The sequence below is a fragment of the Astatotilapia calliptera genome, chromosome 1 (assembly GCF_964374335.1).
Source record: "Astatotilapia calliptera chromosome 1, fAstCal68.1, whole genome shotgun sequence".
NCBI classification, from domain to species: domain Eukaryota; kingdom Metazoa; phylum Chordata; class Actinopteri; order Cichliformes; family Cichlidae; genus Astatotilapia; species Astatotilapia calliptera.
In genome coordinates this window covers 3455709-3479526 of record NC_137422.1, presented here as the reverse complement: position 1 = coordinate 3479526, position 23818 = coordinate 3455709, and the positions used below count along the sequence as shown (strand labels likewise).

The 23818-nt window shown below is 41.3% G+C and overlaps 1 protein-coding gene and 1 long non-coding RNA gene across 14 annotated transcripts in view; both read right to left on the bottom strand.

Annotated features, from left to right (window-relative positions):
- Positions 1-23818, bottom strand: part of LOC113007008 (serine/threonine-protein kinase BRSK2-like) — a 149472-nt gene that overhangs the window by 119494 nt on the left and 6160 nt on the right. The gene's annotated exons all lie outside the window — the stretch shown is intronic.
- LOC145428826 (uncharacterized) lies at positions 5411-12311 on the bottom strand. The gene is made up of 2 exons (XR_013909151.1): positions 6256-12311; positions 5411-5668 (listed from the first exon to the last, which is right to left on the bottom strand). It is a non-coding gene; the product is annotated as an uncharacterized LOC145428826 (long non-coding RNA).

The window sequence follows — 23818 nt, the reverse complement described above, 5'->3', positions numbered from 1 at the left end:
AGATGGTCGGGCCTACAGCAAGTATTGACACATTTGCTCTGAGAGCATCAAGCTGTGAGGAGATGAAGAAACTCACCAGGGAGGCAAACTCATCTCACCACAAGCCCGCAGGCAGATAACTGCCTAATAGCTTGCTCCTACATCCTCTCGCTCCGTCAGCAATTTCCTGTTGGCTGAGCAGAGCTGACCTTCAGTAATGCACATATACGGCTGTAGATCCAGCGAGTGCACAGTTCTTTGTCCAAAGACAGTCAGACTTCCTGTTTTACACTGACGCGATGACTGTAAATGAGATTACCCAGACTGAGGCACACGACTGTGCTTTAGAGAATTGTGCTAATGAAGTAAACGACGCAGTGATCAGTGTTTTACTTACTCTAGATTAATGTGATTTTGAGTAACTGATTGCTCAAGATTAGATTAGACTTTTTCTCAGACTCAAGGGCCGCGAAAAAAGAATGAAGGCCGTCCTGACGCTGTGTGAAAGGTGAAGTACAGCAAGTACAGACCCCCTCACTGCACCACCATGCTGCTTGAGGTACGAGATATGAAAACATAATCATGATATGAACTGCTAGATAATGACTTCATGATATTAGTATCAAAGAGGAAGGACTTGTGTAAGGTCAGAGACCTTAAAATTGAATATGAGAGCTCCCTGGGGACAGCCAGCTAAACCCAAAGAGGAAAACTTAATGACCCTGTCATTTTTTACATGCATGCTGCTCACCGCTGTACTCACTTTTTTCACTTTAGTGATGTAAACGTTAAACGAACTGGTACTTGCACTTACATGTAGCTCTTTCCTTGTGTGGATTTAACGTTTTCTAACCATCTTGCACATCAGAGTCAGCTCCCCAGTATTTTGTCAAGGGACACCAGCCCTGAACTCAGCCTTACTTCTTGAGTCCACTCAGGAGGTTTGGTCTGTGCATCTGTGTCTATGTTCACTACAAGACATAACAGCACAGGAGTGTGTGCTAGAACGACATGCCAACGACTTTATGTGTTTGCACTACTTGGTGTTAACTGTGCACAGAAAAGCTCAGTCGATTTGGCTTTCCCTGTCGGCTCCCTCTACGTGTTTGTCACATTATGTTAGCTGTAACACTTGTTCGTATTTGACTTACTGCAACAATGCGTTATTGGGAGGTCTGCATAGAGTGAAAGTGAGAGCAGAGAAACATAATAAACATAATATCAGATGGGCCAGTAACCCTACTGGCAGGCTGAAACATTAATGCTAAAGAAATTCATTGTCTTGTGTGAGTTGCTTTTTCAGCGTCTTTGTGTCATGCAGGCAGCTCCTCTATAAATGACGATGGTGTGTTTCCAGTGTGGCGACATGCTGACCAAGCCTCCAGTGACAGAGGTGGCAGATCAATGGTTTAATGAAACTTTTATCACTCCAGTCTGGCGGATGGATTAACAGCGCTTTGCTCATAATGGCTGCCCCTAAATCACTGCCGTTTGGGAGGCCTGAGACACAGGGGACAACAGCTCCCATACACAGTACACACATGCAGCAGGCACACACACACACACATGCTGGCTCTGCCACAAAACATAAAAAGCTAAGGTTTCTCCTTATCGCTGTGATTTATTTTTCTGTTTGCTATGAGTGCAGCTACAGCTTTTTTTTTAAAACACTGTTAGAGAGAAAGCACTTTTTTAACAACATTCCTCATCCACCAATTCTACTCCAAAGTGCTTTCTATCTAATACTCACACACATCCAACTACAGTTCAAGAATGTTGCCCAAGGATACTCTGACAAGCTGTAGCTGCGAGGCATGTTCAGCAAACCTCCACCAATCCTTCTCCTTCGTTTGTGATATTTTCATAAACTGCTGTCCTATTGTTTGTTCCAGCCCTCATCGTTAGCATTAGTTGCCCTGTGGGCCAAGATGCCATCCAGCAGTCACACATCTGTAATAAATAAATGATCATGCGTATTCCCTGCTTGTGGAATTTTCCTGGAGCTGGAGTTGTTGCTGTTATTGTGTCTTGAATAGCCAAGGATCAAACTACCAACCTTTTGATTAGCAGAGGACCCGCTCTCTGCAATGTTGCACTCACGCTGAGAGATACAGGGACAAGCTGTGCACTGGGTACCTGCATGGTGTACTGACACTGGTCAAAAGGGAGTGCTCCAAACGTGTCTTTCTCAACGGTTTAGCCACAAAATACGTTTGAGCCAATAGAAAAAGGCTTTGTCACTGAACCATCCTTGTTATTACTCTTTGTCTCTCTTCCACAGCATGTCTTTGTCCTGTCTTCCTTCTCTCACCCCAACCAATCACAGCAGATGGCCGCCCCTCCCTGAGCCTGGTTCTGCTGGAGGTTTCTTCCTGTTAAAAGGGAGTTTTTCCTTCCCACTGTCGCCAAAGTGCTTGCTCATAGGGGGTCATATGATTGTTGGGTTTTCTCTGTATCTATTATTGTAGGGTCTACTGTACAATTGAATAGAATGGAATAGAAGGCAGCTTTGTCACTAATGCTGACAGCATCACTCGGAGCTACCTAGCTAACAGAGGTAGATCGTTTTTCACTGCATTTACTGTGTCATTGTTTAGAATTCATGACCGTCACTACGGGACAGGAAAGCCGACATTTACTATTCAGGAAAGTATTTTCATTTGTATGAAAACGTGTTGCTACAAAGTGTTGATGCCGTAGTGTACGAGAAGTCATTACACTGTCACCCATCAAGTGTAAATACAGCTTACATCAGCCAGAGAGCCATTAATCTCCCAGCATCCGGGTGAAATGACAGCTGCAAACTCCTCTGTCTACAGTTTAGGATTATAAATCTGTTGCACTAAAAAAATATCTAACTGTAAACAAGACTACACATTTTCATCTACTCAGCCGTGTATGTCAGCCAGACTCAAATTCATATCCTCTTACTGTGACAGAGTGAACGGCAGACAGCGGGAAGCCTGAGCACAGCTCAAAGAGACACACAAACCCTAATAATGTGGTGTCTGTGTGCGTGTGTGTGTGTGTGTGTAGGCTACTGTCAGATATCCCACTGCAGCTGGACCCTGTCAGCAGCCACAATTACAAGCAGAAGTAAACTCAGATCTGTGTGTCTTTGCGGCACTGCACCTTTTCCCCAAGTCATGTTCCATTATTAAAACGGACTAAAGTCGGAGAGGACAATAATAAGCAGGCTGCTGTCCAGGGAAGATGTCACTCTTTGTCTTTGCTCAGAGTCGCTCTGAAATGACAAGAACAGAAGGAAGACCAGAACACGTCCAGCTACCTGCTACTTCCTCTATGTAATGCATGCAGTTTGTGTCCAGCAAGTCACTAATCGAAAGATTTCTGCAAAGGACTAAAAATAAATAACAGATTTCAAACAGAAATACTATCAGATGTTTAGTGGAGCCTTTTTTTCCCCAAAGCCCCCCCCACACACACACACCGTGTACTAGAGCAGGGCGATATGACCAAAAATATTTATCTCGATATACGTTTGAAAATTTGCGATAACGATATAACTGACGATATAATTGACACTAGACAAAATACTTTACAACTCCACAACTTTATTAGTGCAAAAAAAGCCATCAATGTATTTTCACTTAAACAAGCAGCTGTTTTTTTATGTCCATTAAAGTTATATAAAAATGTAACAGTGCAAATTCCTCGCTGACAGTTTAACCAAAAGGCATTTCCAGTGGAAACTGGCCGACATATCCTCAGCATAACCATGTATAATATCCACAAAACTTAAAAAGAGGTTACACACACAAACACACACAATACGGTAATATTATGTTAAAGCACAGTTTGTATCACTCCGCGAGGCTCCTGCCTACGATAGCCGTAATGTACCGACAATCCATCAAGCGGTGCGGGTTCGTAGCTTAGCAAAGTCGTACTAAAACATTTCACAGATTTTCAAGCGCCGTGTACATAAAATCATTTCGAGGTCAGTAAACACAATTCATACATAAGGCACACGGGATTATAAGGGGCTCTGTCGAGTTTCAGAAAAATCAAAGAATTGATTTTAAGTGCGCCTTATTTTCCAAAAAACACGGTAATAACGACGGCCCGCTAGCATGCGCTACCAAAAATAGTGCTTTGTTGTGTATCTGACGGCCAAAAGCCAAACCAGTTCCACACCACTGTAGTTGCAGCATTTTTACAAACCAGTTCTGGTTCATCCGTTTCATTCAACGAGCCGCTTTCGCCCTCCTCGTTCTCCGACATGCTTTTTCCGCCATGTGCGTATGTAAACAAAGGCACTGCGCATGCGCGTTTTACCCATATTCTATCACGATATTTAATTTTCTTATCGTTGCCCAACGTGAACAGTATGATATGGCCCAGCCCTACCGTGTACCCTCTCTAAAATGTCTTTGCAACACGCTACTGTGCACTAGAATTCATACATAAATATGCTCATCATTTACAAAAACATCTAATCTGACCAAGTTGCACACTGCGGTCGTTCTCTACCCACAAACATGAAATGTGATCAGGCAAAAGCAAATGTCCATCTCAGCCACTGTATCCTAAACAGCGGGGCAGTCTGGCACCTTTCACAAACCCGGACTCGCTCCATTCATTCTAATGTTATGAAAAGGCATCAGTTTCTTGATGTAATGACAAGCAAACCAGTGTATATTTATGAGTACAATATTCTTTTCTTTTTAAAGAAACTTAAAAAAAAAAAACTTCCTATACCTTTAACAGTGGAAAAAGTACACGCTCTGAAATCCATACAACGCGTAGGTAAACGGTAACTCTACCAGTTTTTTCTTCTTTTTGGTACCAAGTCAACTTAAACATGAAGACCAGCATGTAAAACTTCATTTCAACTTAAACTGTGATTCTAATTCAGCTTAAGACCTTTGAACAATAATAAAATGCTTATTTTAAAAAATAAGCAGTCAGGTCCAGACCCCAATGAGGACGACGAGCATGCAGATGAGCTTCCATGAGACGGTTTCTGACAGTTTTTGCAGAAATTCTTTGGTTATGCAAACCGACTGTTGCTGCAGCTGGTGGCTGGTCTCCACCTGGTCGACCATCCTGGAGGTGAACATGCTGGATGTGGAGGTCCTGCACAGCAAATCCAGCATGTCCAAATTAACACTGTCGGATTTGATTTCAACACTATTAAAGTGTCTATATGGGTCCACACCAGAGAGTGTTAATTTAACTCTTTTTGGAGAGTTGGTACGTTAACTCTGATTTAGTGTTAAACACCAAATCTGTTCAGGAGTTGATAATTTAACACTTGGTGTTAAGAGTTTATATATTAACTCTCAAAGAGTATTTTAATTTAACTACGTAAGAGTTATCTTCTAATTCATTCTAAAAAGCGGGAATTTTACTGTTCTGAACTTCTAGAAATTTCTTTTGGAAATAAACATTTACTAAAAAGACGCAATGGTTTTTGAAAAACATTTATTCTGAACTGTGCACCACAATTTCAAAACATTTTCTGAAAGATGTAACAGTATACATGTTCTCACTTTCATTAGAATTTTGTTTATCAAAAGGTCTGACATGGGTGAGCTGGTAAATGCAAATAACAGCATTCTCATCACTTATTTCTTCAATACAATATGCATGTCCTTCATTCATCCCTTTGTGGAACTTCAGCGCACTTCTGCTCTCCCCCATATTCCATCTTCACAAGCATATCCTGTGCGGAGATTGAATAAAAATTAGTTGACACTAATTAATGGCACAAATAATCCGGTAATCAATTGCAGCACAGTAAAAAAAAAAAAGGAATCCTCTTTGAGCCATTACTTGTGTAAAGTATTTTCCCAAAAGACAAAGACACAGGCAACAGGTAATACTGAACTAAATGTAAAACCTCAACCTTTTTCATTTTTACCTAAACCGTGTGCACAAAACTCTGGAGGGATCTATGCTAACGTAGAATCCAGTCAGGACGTCTGCTACTGCTGTTTGCTCGTGTTTTTTTTTATTTTTATGGGCGATCGTTTTCAGGCTTCAAGTAGCACCATTATACCGACATTTCACATTCTAGACATTGTTTTAGGTGTATTTGACCAAAAGTTTGACTGAAAATTCACATGCAAGCTTTTTTTCAAGGCTGTGGTATTTGCCCGCAAACAATACCTTTCAGCTAGCTAAAACAGAATATTATGCTATCACCGAGCAACATGGCTAATGCCTTTCACACAGCTTTGTCTCAACTCCAAAGAGCCACAGAAGTAAAAGCTAATAACAATTGAAACAATCTTTGAAAGAATGACTTACCAAGCATGGCAAACAACTCAAATATGTAGAGCAAAATGTTCTGAAACGGCTTCACTTCAGCTTCGATTGGAGCCGTGCTGGGGGCGGAGTCTGTGAATTTACTCTGTTGGTGTCATAGCCCCTCTAGGAGTTCAGAGTTAAGAGGTCAAGAGTTAATGTTTCCATTTTAACACCTCCAGATTTGACAGAGAAACACTCATTTTTAACACTCGATTTTAACTACTATCATTTTACACCTCAGAGTTACATTAAAAGAATGTGACTCTGCTTAGAGTAAAATTAACTCTACTTTTGCAAGAAGACTATTAACACCAAAACATTTAACACTTTTGAATTTGCTGTGTGGGCTGGTGTGGTTACATGTGGTCTGCGAAACGCCTTTGAAGACGGCTTATGGCAGAGAAATGAACATTAATTTCACAGCCAACAGTTCTGGTAGATTTTCCTGCAGTCAGCATGCCAATTGCACACTCCCTCAAAAGCTGTGACATCTGTAGCATTGTGCTGTGTGATCAATCTGCATATTTCAGAGTGCCCTTTTATTGTGGGCAGTCTAAGGCACACCTGTGCAATAATCATGCTGTCCAATCAGCACCTTGACATGCCACACCTGTGAGGTGGGATGGATGATCTCGGCAAAGGAGAAGATCTCACTAACACAGATTTAGACAGATTTGTGAACAATATTTGAGAGTAATGGGTCCTTTGTGTTTGTAGAAAATGTTTCAGATCTTTAAGTTCAGCTCATGAAAAATGGGAGCAAAAACAAAAAGTGTTGCGTTTATATTTTTGTTCAGTGTACATCACGCCTGATTTCTCAACCCTAGCCGGAATAAAGCTGGTATGAAGGTGGAATCCTCCAAATCTAATCAACAGCATCAGCCTAAATGTAATTCATTCTGTAGTTCTGGTTCATTTTAACACTGGACTATACTGCTATGAATAATGCATATATTATGTTATTAGCCTCTTTCATCATTTTGTGTGTAACAAGCACCAGTGATGGATAAACCAATAGGATTACATTTTATCTCTTACTGTTCCCTTCATTTGGTTCAAACCAGTCTGATGTTTGAAGTCTCATAAACCAAAAGTAACTAGCTTGTTTTTCAAAGTCTTTGTTACAGCTCACATGTGTGTGAAATGAACAACAGCCTGGAATCTGGAGCTGTTCTCTTCATAGTTTCTTTTAGCTAAACTATTAGCTTACTACATTAGCTACCGTATTTTTCCGCACTTAAAATCCCTTAATTTTCTTTAAAATCGACAGTGCGCCTTATGTATGAATTCTGGTTGTGCTCACTGACCTCGAACCGATTTTATGCGGTACACGGCGCTCAAAAATATGTCAAAAAATGTTTTAGTGCGACTTTGGTAAGCTATGAAGCCGCACCGCTTGATGGATTGTTGGAGCATTACGGCTGCCGTAGTCAGGAGCCTCACAGACTCATCTGGGTCCAAAACTCCATCTCCTTCAGGTCTCAAATTCAAACAAACACTGCAGCATCACTGAGAGTTAAGAATAGAGCTGGGCGATATAAGATTTTTTCATATTACGATATGTTTTTTTCATTTCTGGCGATAACGATATTTATCACGATATAAGTCAAATAACTATATTTGTAAGATTTAAATGTGCCGTTGCTCACAAGTAAAATGTGAAATAATCAGCAGCTTGTTTTAATTTAAATATTTATTTCCCATAATAAGTTCAACAGGGTAGATGTACTTAAGGAACATGAGACTTTTTCAGATAAATAAAGGCAAATATTGCAAACTACACAAAACGCAGCCGCTAAAGCGTTTAAGTTTCAAAATAGAACAAACAAAACAGACTAAATTGTCAATTCCACTTAGAAACAAAATATTAATTCTAAAAATAAATCTTAGTTCATTTTACAGAAGAACAGACAAAATTGACTAACTTTTGTCAATATCAAATAAACTGAGAACTAAAAGGAAATTCTCAATCTCTTGTTGTATAGCTTCGCTTTTCAAACAGTTTTAACAGTTACTTTAGTCTGACAAAAGCCGAATGACGAATTAGCGCTTCCAGCCAGAGATTGAGCATGCACCGCTTTATTGTATTTCCAGACTTGCTTTCGGCACAATTTACAGTGCGCGCTGCTCTGTTTTTTGTCAGACTTGAAATAGCCGAAATACCTTCACACTACGGAACTTCTATGGCCCTTCCGTTCGACAATCTCTCGGCATTGGAACCATCATCTTTTTTCTCTTCGGTAACCTTCGCTCACGCTCTCGGTTGATTTTTCTCTAGTCGGCACACTCATTTCCTTCATTACCCGGGCGGCACGGCGGCTGGCTGCTTCCCAAACATATATACATATGTGCGGCTTGGCACTTGTGCTGCACGTAACAAGTCACGTGACGCTGCGGCTGTGATTGGTTCGGCTCTGCGCTACTTAATTTGGATTGGCTGTTCTTTTTTTTTTTTTTTTTTTTTTTAAGAGGCCAAGAGAGATGAGGCCTATCACAATAGTTTAATTTTTCTATCGAGAAAAAGTTATTTCGCAATACATATCATTATCGTTCTAGCGCCCAGCTCTAGTTAAGAACTATCTAAATTATTTTATCTTTAATAAAATGATCAGCGTTGCTGCTTTACCAGGTGTAACAATTAAGTTTAACATCCAAAAAATGAAAACCCCAAATTCAGTATCTTTTGAGACACTGAATTTGGGGTTTTCATTGGTTGTCAGTTATGATCATCAAAATTAAAAGAAATAAACACTTGTAGATTATCAGTCTGTGTGGAATAAATGTATACATTATACAGCTTTCACTTTTTGAATGGAATTGGTGAAATAAATCAACTCTTTTATTATATTCTAATTTTATGAACAGCACATGTATATACAGGGTGGGCCATTTATATGGATACACGGTAATAACATGGGAATGGTTGGTGATATTAAAGTCCTGTTTGTGGCACATTAGTATATGTGAGGGGGCAAACTCCTCAAGATGGGTGGTGACCATGGTGGCCATTTAGAAGTCGGCCATCTTGGATACAACTTTTGTTTTTTCAATAGGACGAGGGCCATGTGACACATCACACTTATTGGTAATGTCACAAGAAAAACAATGATGTGCTTGGTTTCAACGGGATTCAAGGCTCACTAGAGCCCGTGAGAACACCGGACTCCCCGCAAATCGTTTTCAAACCCTCGCGGTCTGTCTCTACTCAGGTTAAACATGATGTATAAGTCACTTAGATAATTTAAAAATGTTATTGTTTGGCTTTTTTCAGTGTTTTATTTGTTCCTGAGTAAATCGGTTTGGCTGAGATTAAAGTTACAGTTGTCACACAGCTGAATAAACGTCAAGCAGAAAACTGATTAAACAGAAGTGTTAGATGGTCGAGAGTTTACTCCAGTGTCCTGTTATATTTTAGATAGCAAGGAGCAGACAGCTGAGTTTATTAAACTCCATCGAAACAATCTGCAAATTTCATTAAAAGTTTAATAAATTATCATCTTTATTTTTAGTTAGCACATACCTTAAATACTCCAAGCTGTAAGCTAATGATGGTTATATAAGAGGAGCGTTTTTCTACTTTTCACCTCATTCACCCATTCACACCCAATCAAACAAAGCTTTTTCTATGCTTAGGTGCTTTCTATCAAACTATCAAGCACCAAGGGATCGAAATTGCAAATATCTGGTGCCACAAATATTCTGATATATCTAAGAAGAGGAGGCTGACATAACAGGTAAAAACATGATCAGACAGGCAAAAATAACTCCAAGATATATTTGTTCACATATAATTCTATTTGAAAGGGTTTGGGGGTCGTCAGGTTACTTACCTTCCAAGTGGTCCTCTGTACTTAATATATCTAACATGGGATAAATCTATACGTTGTGACAGAATCTCTTCAGTCTGCTGGAGGCTGAGCTGAATTGTTCATAAGGCCTGACAGTGAAGACTAAGGTAGACTGATGACAAGGCCGTAAGCTCCTCATCCCTCAGACACAGTCACCATTATAGCTTCACATCCATCTACCTTCCCACCTGACTCTATCCTGACAAGGAGACGAGTCTAGAGAAATTCCTCCATTTTTAACTCGCTTCTTCGATCAAGCTACAATCTTTGCTATCTGTGTTTGCCTCCTCCATCTCCTCCATCCATCTGCGTACTGCATCTGAGTACTCCAGGGCCTAGATCACGATGGTCCATTGGCTATAATGTATGCTCTAACCCTAATCAAACCCAACCATGTCAGATGTCGGAAAAACATCTTCCAGTAGGCTTCAATGGTCCAACTCTTCACATTCTACATTTCTATTAGGGGTGCAACGATACTCGTATCGATATTGAACTGTTCGATACAGTGCTTTCGGTTCGGTACGCATATATATCGAACAATACAACATTTTTAATTTATTTTATCAACTTTCCTTCTGACGATGCTGTCTGTGTTGAGCGCTCAGTGGATCTGCGCTCGACAGTGCAGCCTAGGCGGAGTAGTCCAACGCAGATTCACTGAGCGCAGGGCAAGCTAGCGAGACAGACGTTAAGCTCTCCTTGCAACATGGCAAATTGAACCTCCCCCACCCTCATTCAGATCTGGCGTTTGGAACTATTTTGGTTTTCATGTGACGTATGACCCTGAAGGTAAGCGAGTCATGGACAAAAGTAAAACAGTATGTTGGATGTGCCACACAATGCTCAATTACATTGGTGGGAACTAGTGCGTTAGCGCAGTTAGCTGTGGGAACACAACGAATATGACTGCACATTTACTCCGACATCATCCTAGTGCAAAGACAAGTGGAAGCAGACAAAAACAAGCACGCATGGTACAAACTTTACCCGAGTCATTTAGACAGCCGTTAGCACAGGATTCTCCTTATGGGGACCTGATATGTTTAATATGCTGCTGAGAATATAGCCCAGAAGAAGCGTATAGTATAGCTTTTATTTTGGAAAGAGCCATTTCTCTGTAATAAACTCTCTTTTCCAAAGAAGAGTGATTTCTCGATCAGATAGATTTATTTTTTTATTACTTTGTTGTTTCAGCAACATTCAATTTAAAAACTGTATTTTTGAGTTAAAATATATATTTATCATTTTAAAAAATGACAAATTAAAAAGGCATGAACATTTTTTTTTTTGTATTGAAAAAATATCGAACCGTGACACCAAAGTATCGAACCGAACCGTGAATTTTGTGTATCGTTGCACCCCTAATTTCTATCGACATCAATTCTAGTTTTACTCACTAATTGCAATAAATGCATAGTTTAAAATGAAACTCTGACCTTTTCGTCTGGACTTTGCAGCACTGATTGTTGCAGGAACTAAGCAATATGTTCAATTACACCCCGTCCTCCAAAAGCCATGTGAAGCAACTCTCTAGATCTTCACAAATCACTAAGAGTAGATGGTCCCAGACCCAGGAAGTTTCCTTTTGTCTTCTTGATTGCTCAGAACTCTGCTGAACACCACTTATAGTTTCTACAGTTGATACTGATGTGTAGATATTCAAGTACAGCATTACAAGCCAATGTGTGTTTTCCATCCTGCAGTTCATCCTCTTCTGCTGGTAGGTGTGGAAGAGATCAGAGTAAACAAAAAGGGCTTGAATTAGGCTACTCGAAGCCACTAAGTGTTTTAGAGAGCCTCTCTTTGTGTAGCTAAAACCAAACAGCCACAACTTAATCACAGCTCTCTCTTTCAAAGGCCCGTATTGTGGGACAGATAGGGACTCTAGCCAATTAAGGGTTGACCTCGCATCAAGGAGCATGAATGGGTCACAAGGAGCGTTCTCTTCTGGCTGTGGGTAATTGTGGCCGGGCTGAATGCAGATGGCAGCTGGCAGAGAGAGATCAAATCTGAACACAGATGGGCAGCACCAATAAACAGCCACTAAACTGACTATTTTATGTAATAATGTTTCAGCCATTAGGCAGTTACTTTTACTTCACTACAGTTACCAAAACTAACCATCGACGATAACAGGACGTACAACAGCACTGGGCAGTGAAGTTGAAAGTCAGCATTAGACACAGTTTGATTATTTATTTTTTTATTTTTGAGTTTATTAAATGTTCAGTTCAGCCTGTAGATCTGCTGTCATGTCAGAACAGGCAGAACCTGAAGAACTGTGGAGGAAATAGCAGAAAATAGTAGGGAAATATGTAAATTATCGTTTCATTCACATCCATCAGGCTGGTAATCGAAAGAGGTGAAAGACTATTTTGCTTCTAAGGGATGCACTTAGGCAAATAAACACCTTATTTTAACAGAAAGAACTCAACAATGTCTGCTGATTTAATTTCATGTCATATTTTGATACACTGAACTTTGGTGAACAATGAGGAACAAATGTAATTTGATGAATTGGATCCAGATTAGCAGTAATAGATGGGTGGATGTTACTCTGATAAAAAACTGAACAAACAAACAAAGGCAGTCGCTACTTTACATTTCTCAAATCCAATTCAATTTGAGGCTTTAGCCAAACATTTACAAATGCATGTGTATGGATAAGAAACACTTTCATGTTATTTTAAATAGACAAAAAGCTCGTCATCTGAAGCATGAATGCCTTTCATGTAACACTGCATGTCTGCTGCAGGTCCTGCAGTCATGCGACTGTGTCCATGTGTGCATGTGTGTGTATGCGTGTAATACTTTTTCTGCTACATTTCCTGCTTCGACTTCTGCATCAGAGAAAAACCATGTTCCTCCAGCACACAGCGTGTAAGACATGAAGCTCGATGCCACTGTCCCACCCTGGGATCTAATTGGCTGTGCTAAAATGCCAGTCAAAATCAAACGAGCAACTGGGACCAATTACAAATGATTACATCATTGCCTAGTTTGCCATTCAGACTTGTACAATAGCCAAGGTATCATCACAGCTCATCACAAAGTCTTCTCCTCCATTTCACCCTTTTAATGATCAACTTGCTCATATCTGTTCTTGTTTATTCTTTGGTTGCTCATTCCTTTTTCAGGATTTCTGTTTTCAGCCCCCCCTTTCCCCTCCCTCTCTGTTCATCCGTCCCCTCCCCCCACTGGCTTGCATTCATCCTCCATGCATGCTTCTCCCCCTCTCACTCTCTCTTTCACTCCATCCTCTTCTCTGCCCCGCCCACCTCCCTCTCTAATTCCAGATTTGCTTGAAGCACCGTCTTTGTTTCCATGCCGATTGTATGGTGTGTGTGTGTGTGTGTGTGTGTGTGTCCGATGAGATCTGCTGGTAGGCTTCCAGAACTAAAGAACGCTGCAGGACTCTGAGATGCTGGGTTGTATTTTTAGCGGGTGCTCGGGCTCTTCTCAGCTCTCCCAGCTCCTTGTTAGGTGAGGCCTGCTCGAGCTGAGCTGATATACTTCTGCTAACCTCCCCCAAAGCCCCCTGAGTCCTCCACTGCCGGCACAGCCACTTAATCTCACTCATTTACTTGTAACTGGTACGCTCAGTTTCACTGCAATTCCACATGTTTGTGAAACATACGTTGTGCCATATGGTCCTTTTTTTCCAAAGTAACAGACATTGCACTACAGTTATGTTTAATGGTTCTTACAGGACATAAGACCGCTTGTAACAGTAACAAATAACAAACCATCACTTTCAGCCATTTCTTTGTGAGTTGGGAATAAATGCTGTGGCAATGTGTGTGTTTTATCTCTGCAATGATGTGCTAGGGTTGGAGTGGAGTCCCAGGGGTCATTAGACAGTGTATGTATGCTTGATGACCTTGTATGTTTTATTTAACCCACCCTAACCTACCTGCCCAGTGACTGCAGGGTGAAGGTGCTGTCAGGTCTTCTAAAAGCTTGTGATTAAATCAAATTAGAGACTATGCATGTCTAGATTTACTCTGAAGTATCACAGACATCAGACACTGCATCTTTAAAAACTAAGAGTTGTGTTTCTACAAAACCCTCTCAGATCTCGCTGGCACATGGGAGACAGAGTGGTTTTCTTCATTTGTTATCCACAGCAGGTGCTGAGCCCCGTTCACAGACTGGACCCGGCAGCATGTCTGTCGGTGTCACTGAACACCAGCAGCGCTGTGGAGGTGTTTGTGCAAGTCTGTGGGAGGGTTTTAGCCTGAAGGACAAAGGCTGCAACAGCACGGTCAAACAAGGGGACTTGACTTCGTTTACCCCCAACCTCCCACCCTGCTGCCTGCGCCTTAGGGCAGGAGACAGGATTTAAAGGGAGGGGAGAGGAGAAAAAGGGCGCGAGGTGGTGGGGCAGAAGAAGGCTGATGGGAATAAGAGTTTCTCTCTGTGTGACTTTATGTTCAGTGAAGATGTTTCTGAAGACTGAGTCATGACTGCAAAATCAAAGGGTTTCAGTGACGCTGTCTGTACAACACACAGCTCCGTACTCTGTGCCACACCAGTCACACTGGGACTGGACCAGCTGGACCAGCATAAGAGTCAAAGTGGTGGAGATATGGATCAACACCTCCAGGATAAAATCAGTTAGATGAACTGTGTCGAGTAAGAAAACGACGTCTGCACTTCTTCATGATACTCTGACCAGATCTTCCTTTCTTCTTTCTTTCCTCCTTGTTTCCTTTGTTACTTTCATCTTTTATTCCTCTTATCCCTTCTTTTCAACACATCCTTCCCTTCTTCTTCTTTTCTCTTTTTCATTCTTAAATTCCTCTTATTCTTTTTTCTTATTTCCATCTTCCCCTCTTTCCATTCTCTCATTTTTCTACTTCCTTCCCTGTTTCCCAACTTCCTTCCATCGTTCTTTCCTTGGTTTCGTTCCCGTTGTTTCTTCCTTTCAGTGAGAGACCGTCTAGGGTTACAGTTTGATTTCCAACTGTTCAAATTATAAATCTGTCAGGTAAATTTCAAAGATGCAAAATGAAAAACCAAATCCATCCATTCATCCGTCGCTTATCCAGAACAGCAGGAAACAAGTTGGAAATAAAATATATTTGAAACTTTTGGTGTGATTAAAGATTGAAGAATACATAAAATTAGCATTTTAACTGATATGCATCAAAAATTATTTAACTTTTTTTTCAGAATTGAGAAAGGCCTCTAAAACAGGAAATGCCATAAACATAACCGAAATAACAAATGTGCTCCCTGGCCAATCAAAACCTTCGCGGAAACCCTTTGTGTGCTTTCCCAGTCTGTTTGACTGGCTTTACTGTGTCATCATCACCTACATGAATGTCTGAATTCATCCACACATGCAGCGTGGTCTTGGACCATCTGGCAGGTGGTGTAATGAGGGTCACGACCTCCTGTTGCCCCCTCTCCCTCCATTATCAGGCTAACATCTTCACAACAGCAGCAATCTGGCCTTTTTCAGGCAGTGACAAAAAAAAAGAAAAAAAGCTGTTGCAGCGCTGCAAATGTATGAAAACACAGATGAGATGTCACGTTTTCACTGTGGACCACATGAAGTACAGAAACAAACTCCCACAATGCCATTTCTGTGAGTTACTGTGACTGAGTGTGCGGTGCTTCCTGTGTTGTTTGGTGAAATCAGCCGACACTCCCCGTACACCAGATGCTCAGATTAACAGCAGATTAAGGCCATTCCATCAGGGTGCTGCTTCCAGGGCCCGATTCACCCACCACCCACTCTCTTATTAGTTGCACAGGACCATAATTCACAAAGAGCATCTATCAGGGTGTCATACATGTGGAAACCAAACCCAGTTTACCCCTCAGAGCTATGATGTCCTCATTGTGTTCATCATTGCACAAAGCAACAATGAGGCAGATCATATTATTCAATCTTCACTTTCAGCAGTTTTATTCTGGTCTTTCACTGCGCTCAGTCTTTTTACAGTGAATGTGTTGGTTTCAGTGTGAGGGACAAATTCCTTCGCACCTATGCATCAATGCCGGTTTGAACCAACTGCACCCCGACGACGATATTAGCAAGCTGCCACGTACAAAGAGCCATGAGGCTGAACAGAAGGCACAGCAGAAAATGTGCCATTATTACAGTTTATCAAAACTTAGGCCCAATTTTCACACGTTTGCACATTTTGTCATATCTAGCAATGATGTCATTGTTCTCACTAAACATTGCCCATGCTCGCTCAGAGGTGAAGCGAGATAACGTCCTGAATAACAACTTTAAACTCAATCATTTTAAAAATTTGCATCCAGCTATGGGTGAATGTTTGGTAAAGACTGGCATTAGCTCCATACAAGTCTATGCATTTTACTTTCCTGTCTGGATTTTTTAAACAGCTTGTTGAGACGTAATGTTGCAGTCCTATTGGTTTTTACAACAAAAGATTTAAAAGATAGTATACAATAATACACAACACCTGTTGATTTGATTTATTCTCATTTTGCAGCCTTCGAGCTGAGTCTTAATTTTATGATTTGTCTAAACCAAGACGATCTCAGGTCACATCCCATTTCCTACAAACCAACTGTTTTCTGATGAGGTGCCTTTAAAAGACAAAAGAGCTCCTCTGCAGTCTGGCAGCTGCTGTGTTGGCTTACAGGGGTTACTTGCACAAAACTGACCTCATTACTTGAAACACTGGCCATGTTTAATATGGCCATCGTCCACTGATACAGAATTTGTATAATAAAATATATATACAAAGAAAACACGTCTGCTTGTGCATATGTTCAGTTTTGTGGTCGCAACTGCTGATATACTTTACATTCACATATTTGGGCAACCTGCAGCACTTGAGAGAAGAGGTCAAAGTTCATTACAGCCATCTAAACACTAAGAGCATATGCTTTTTAAAATCTCCACCAGCCTTTCTACTTTAACGCAGCACCACTGGCTGAAGCTCAAACCTTGACAGAGCTTCCATCTTGTTTTAGACGGCTGTAAACACTCACTACAGTGCCGTATTTTTCTCTTAAAATCCTTTAATTTTCTCAAAAATCTACAGTGTATGAATTCTGGTTGTGCTTTCTGACCTCGAACCAATTTTATGCGGTACACGGCGCTCAAAAATCTGTCAAAAATGTTTTAGTACGACTTTGGTAAGCTATGAAGCCGCACCGCTTGATGGATTGTTGGAGCACCGTAGTCAGGAGCCTCACGGAGTCATCTGGGTCCTAAACTCCGTCCGCCTCAGGTCCCAAAGTCAAACGAACACTGCGGCATCACTGAGAGTTAAAAACTGTCTAAATTCTTTCATCTTTAATAAAATGATCAGCGTTGCTGCTTTACCAGGTGTAACAATTAAGTTTAACATCCAGGCATCCATGAAAACAGAATTTATTAAATTTAACAGAGTTAGAAGTTAGCAGGAAGTTAGCTCGCTAGCTTCCACCTAAACATGATATAGCATGTTCTGACTGAGAGATTTTCTGAAAGAATTCAAACACACAGCTCTGCTATCACTTCCAACATAAATGAAGACAGGAAACTAAACAGCAGTGATGTTTGTAAGGTTACTGAAGTTGGTAGCTGGTATATAAGACTTCAATACTTGAAATGTGCAATTCACTTGTATTTTTATTTTTATTCCTATTTATTCTATTTATCCCCTTTGTATATTTTATTTATATATGTATCTGTATTTATATATGTGTATATATATATATATAATATTCTGCTCACGCTCTAACTTCTGTTGGTGCTGTGCTTTTCTTATCTTATCTTATAATGTTGTGCTACGTGATCGCTAGCAACACAGCTATGTTAGCATAACATAAACAGTGAAGCTGGAGGATGAACGCTAACTTCTTTCCACTTGATAAAAGTTAACGTGAGGGTTCCTGATGGTTAGAGACAAATGCAATCACATGGCAGGATGCTGTAAACGGACCAAACTTCAGTCAGGAGAACAACTGAGATAATCCATCCACAATACGAGGTTAGTCATTAATATACTGCAACAACATGGGAATAGAGCAGCTGCAGAGAATTCAACATTAATGAATCAATGGTACGGAAGTGGAGGAAGCAAGAAGAATGAGCTGAGTAAAGTTTGACTTATCTGACTGTTTTGTTTCGCTTAATGCACCTTATGGTCTGAAAAATACGGTTAGTCATTTTAACTTTGTCTTCATAACTGACTCATAACTATCCCCTAAATTCCCTTGTATATACTGAACAATGAGCTCAACCTAATTTTCCCATCTTCCTAAGACCTGTTGCCACTGATTAAGTCCAGTTCTTAAGTAATGGGGCTTACCTCAGCCTCCCCCTCCGAATCTCCCTTCCTTCAGATTGGCTTGTTGAGAGCCGCTCTTCCACTGAGACCATTTGTGATGAAGGGTCAGTGAACAGTAGATGGATGAATTGAAAGGCCAGATGCATCTTTCAGGTTCTGTGTCAGGCCTTTGCTAACACTGTTAATCTGCTGTAGACAGGTTGTTTGTTTGTTTTTTATCCTCCACTTGTCCAATTTACTCAGTGTTAATAATACACTACACACCATATACAGAGATGCCAGATTTTTAGCTAATAACATTTTGGGAATCACATTATTGGTGCAAAAATACTATGTTAAGCCTTTCAAACTGTGTTGCCTTCATTCTTAAACAATCCCCTTAAGAAAGTCACCTACTGTAAGTTATTGTAAGCAGCTACTAAAGTGCCTTTAAAATGTCAAATATGTTCTTTGGCAGATTGTCTGATACATGCAGACACAGCACTGATTCATCCTTCGAGTTCGGAGCCTTTTTATGCTCGAATGATTCATAGGACAGTGTTGAGTGGCTTCAAACCAGTTGGGTGACCTTCTTATTGGCTGCACCCTGTCTGTGTGTTTACTGCAGAGAGGCTGCGGCCAGCTTTTGCTGTAATGCAGCACTACGCCCCAGCAGTCCTAATGCCCCAATGCAAGTCACAGAAGTGCAGCAGGCCCTTAAAATGCTGCAAAACAACACACATGGATGTGCAGACACACAGTGTAGAGCCAGTGTACTACTTCTACTACTGTGTGATAGGATGTGAGTTTGCTTTAGTGTATATCAGAAAGGGTTGAGGAAGAGTTTCTATTCAGATGTATGACTTTTCTTACCTCCAGACTGTCACAGTCGCAGGCACACACATAATCCTGGGATCACCCTGCCAGTGCTACCCGTAAAGTGAGTATAGTGGGGTTTCTCACGCCCCCTAATCTGATTATGCCACATGATTGGATGTTTCACTGTGACTGCAGGCAGTGAGTTCCAGGGGACGCATCTCATCTGCACGCGCCACCGCTTACGAGCCATCTGGGTGGACTAGATGCCGAGTGAAAGTCAGATAGGACCTCTCCCAGATTCTTGACCATCTGCACAGCTGGCTACAGCAAAAGGGATATGAAACAGCAACAAGCGGCCGCAGCCTGTCCCTGATGCGCTTAGGTAATGCTAATGAGCAAAGAGCAAAAACCTCATTAAGGTTTGATGCCTAACAGGACCTTCCAACCATGACTGTGTCCTCTTTGCCATGAAATCGCTTGGTACCAGAAGCACTTGGTCATTCCATCATGCACTAGTCAGGGGTTTTAGGAAACAGAGTGGAAGAGAGTTTATTTATCTAATACGAGATACCGGAAAGTTCATATTGCTGCAAAATGAAGTGAGGGCCAAGCGTGCGCGCAAGGCTGGATCAGAGAGAGAAGGAAGTAAAGCCGCTCTTCAAATGGTAATTTCCCCTGCTTCACTCCTGGACGCTCAAAGTGCTGACTCAGGGGGAAAGTCCAGATTGCTTTTGGAACAGGATGAAAGAGTTTTAAGAAGAGGGGGAGAATTTATGCTCAATTTCATTAAGTTTTTGGCTGAAGAAAGAGGTCAGCGGGACCTTAAGGGGCTTATCTGGAGCCATAGGCTATTCCTGTTCGATTACCAGCTATTGATGAAGGCCTTAAATTGGTCTCTGTTCAATATGACAGCAGGTGAAGTCGGGCTATCAGGCGTGTAAGGAAGTGGGAGTGGATTAAAAGAGGAGATTGCAGATATGCCTGGTGGCCACCTTCAGCTACGTGAATGAGCAGCTCTGTGTGAGGCTGTGTGCTACCTCTGCTGGAAAAACCTGTGTAGGTTTGGATTTCAGTCAGGTGCTTCAGTTATTATTAAGCTAAGGCACGAGAGCTGCAGGAACTGGAAAAAACAGAACTGCGGTATTATGTTTTTCTGCAATTTGACGTTATATTAACCACTGTGACATCACCCACTGGTTAGTGAAATGTTGAGCCTTGAGCTGAGTACCATCAGGATCTGGATGTTTTGAAACCAGAAATGACACGTAAGAGTGGCTCTAACTCAGAAACAACGGGACAGTGAAGACTCACACAATAGAGAGACAAAGCTACCCATTTTCATTCTACTGGGGACCATGATTAACAAACTGAACTCCACGGAAATGTCACGACTACAGCACATGGCTGCCCCTCCCCAAGTATGGTGGAAGGTCTCTTCCTGTTAAAATGGAGTTCTTCCTTGCCACTGTCGCCAAGCAGCTCTCACAGGGTTTTCTCTTTAATGCTTTTGCCTTGAGGAGGCTGTTGGTGCCACTTGACTCTAAATACATAAAACTGAGAAGTGTTTCTCCTGAACAGTCACCAAACACCACTGAATGATGGAAGCTCTCTTGTGTGGGCTCTCCTCAGCATCTTGACTAATCAGCACCTTCTCTGGGCACCAAGTAGTTCGTGGGGAGACTGAGGCACGGGACCTGCCCTTTGCCTCTTATTGCCTGTAGGAGACACAGGCGAGTCCCTCAGAAAGGGCTGTGTGGGTGCCAGGGCATCAACGCAGCCACTTCATTCTTTGCAGTCTCATGTGTCCTGAATGCTGAGCTAAAGGACAAAATAAGCCGTGTAGGGGACGGCTCAGCTGCTGTTTGAATTACTTTAGAAAAATTATTCACCTTTGCAATCAGTTTCTTTAGTAACAAAAAGAAACAAAAAACTTTAAATGTAAATAAAAACCCTAAATTAGAGTCATGGAAAATGTTTAATTAATAAATGAAATGATTAAAAAAAGAAATCAACCCACAGATTTTAATTTGAAAGCTTTTAATGTTTAGAGGCGAGACGCGGCTTCTCTCTTTGGTTCACATCTGCACCGACAGTGTCAAATAGCTAGCAGCACCTCTGCTTCACTACCTTTCATGCTGTACAGCAAAGGTTCACCATCTCTAATCACAACAAGTGCTCCAACGTCATCATGTTGATGATTAGGATCAATAGCGTCGATGGCAGACATCATCAAGACTTTGTCACATGAGCTCGATAGTGTACTCTGCAGGCAGGTGGAACCATCATGGCAGGTGGCAACGTGGTCCACTTTCAACAACATGTAGACATGAACGTATCAACTTGTCTGGTGCACAAATGTGCTGTATATTTAAAGCTGACAATGACACAATCAGCAGCAATTTAAGGACAATTATCTGGCTTTGCAAACACTCTGCAGGAGTTGACCAGAGACAAACAGGACATGGGTCTGTAATACAGCAGAGGTAATGGAGCAGAGCAGAGGAGGCCACGATTAGTCGACTAGTCACGATTACGTCGACTATCAAAGTCGTCGACGACTGATTTACTAGTCGACACGTCGTTTGAAGATTTGTAAGATCACAAAAGACGCAGGAATGAGTAGTAGGACTTAAGAGTGTAATAACGGACTGAAACAGAAGATGGCAGCACTGCATGTACAAGGATGCCAGCTGCCGTTAAACCCCGAAGAAGAAGAAGAAGCTGTGTCCCAGAATTCATAGCGCAGCCCAGCTCAGTTTCCAACAATGGCGGCAGCTAGTTAGTTTTAATGTTACTCTTATTATTCTTTCTGGGTCACAAAATAAACGTTTAGCATATTTTCAGGCGAGAATGTAGCTGTGCAAACCTCAAATATCTGCTCAGTTTATCAGGACACCACATATTTTCAAAAGCGCGCCAACGTTTTCAGAGACGTCTGTTACCCACTAGCTTGATAGCTAGCCGGGGGCAAGGCTCGCTAGAGCCTGTGAGAACACCGGACTCCCGGCAAATCGTTTTCAAACCCACCGCTGTCTTTCGCTACTCAGGTTAAATATATATAAGTCACCTAGATAACTTAAAGTTATATAAAGTTAAGATAAAGTTATAGTTTTTACACAGCTGAATAAACGTCAAGCAGACAGCTGATCATCAGAAGTGTGAGATGCTCGAGAATATACTCCGGTGTCCCGTTATATTTTAGATAGCAAGGAGTTTATTAAACTTCACCGAAACAATCTGCAAATGTCATTAAAATTTAATAAACTATCATCTTGTCTTTATTTTTAGTTAGCACCTTAAAAGCTTAAAGCTGTAAGCTAATGATAGTTATATAAGAGCAGATGCTGCTGGTGCAATAAGCTGTACGTTTTATGCATGATCTGATTAGTCGACTAATCGCAAAAATAATCGGTGACTAGTCGACTATCAAAATAATCGTTTGTGGCAGCCCTAGTTGCATTGAAGCTGGAGGCTGAAGGGAAGCAGCAGAAAGTTAAAAAGCACATCTCCGACTTTAAAGACCTTAAAGAATTAAGTGAAAAATAACAGAAATTTGATCTAATTATCCATCTCGCTGTGGTAACTAACAAGAAGGTTCACCTTTACAATTACAAGTGAATGTTTCTGGGGTCTGAACATGATCATCTGGTCTAAGATACTGTGATGGACTATGATTCCACAGGTGACCAAAAAGCATCTTTCCGAGCGCGTGCTTACCATGTAAAGCTATCACCAAGATGAAGCGTAATTTATGGTCCCAAAAAGCTGTCTGCCTGCATACACAAAGAACAGAGAGGTGAACATGCTCCATTTCTAGTTTGCTTAACGTGTTTTCAAATTCCACTCGAGCTCTGAGAGTAAAAGACGCCATCTTCCTTGCAAACTACAGGAAACCACAGCAATCTGCTAGAAAATGCACAGGTGTAACCTGTTCATGTCTGGAGTTTAATACCTTTAATATCTCAAATACTTTTTATCATTCAGTATCGCTTGGAAACAGAAAATAAACAAACCTGATAAAACTTGATGAGAAAATTCCAGAAAGTATTTAACATTAAAGACTAATGGAGACAAAGCTGAGTCGGTTTAGTGAAAATCACAACATCAGGAATGAAGTGTAAACCAGCAGAAGTCACACTCGCAGTGATCTACACTCGGAGCTTCATCCACCTGAAGTCAGTCGCACAGCTGATAGTGACCGACAGCCAACAGGCATCAAGCTAAACTAAATCACATCGAGCTGTCTCAAGGCGGCCCAGGAACAAACGAGCACTGCATGTCTTTGTGCATCCGTGTGTGTGTGTGTGTGTGTGTGTGTGTGGGGCAGCTAATTGTATCACACAAACAGCATCTTTTCGATGAGCTGCAGTGTAATAAACAGACTTTGTTCTTCCGATTTCCCACGCTTTCAAAGACTCCGTTTTATCTGATCTACAAATTGTTCTCTTTCTTTTCTTGCATCACTAATTCACTTAACACATCTGCAAGCAATGTCCACACGTCTGCTTCTATCTTCACCGTGGTCGCTCCACGTACATCTCTCCCTCCCACATGGAAATCAACTTTCAGTAATCACACATGTACCAGAGCCCCGCAACCTCGTCCTCTGTCCCCGCAGAACGCACAAACATAAAAATTACACAAAAAAAT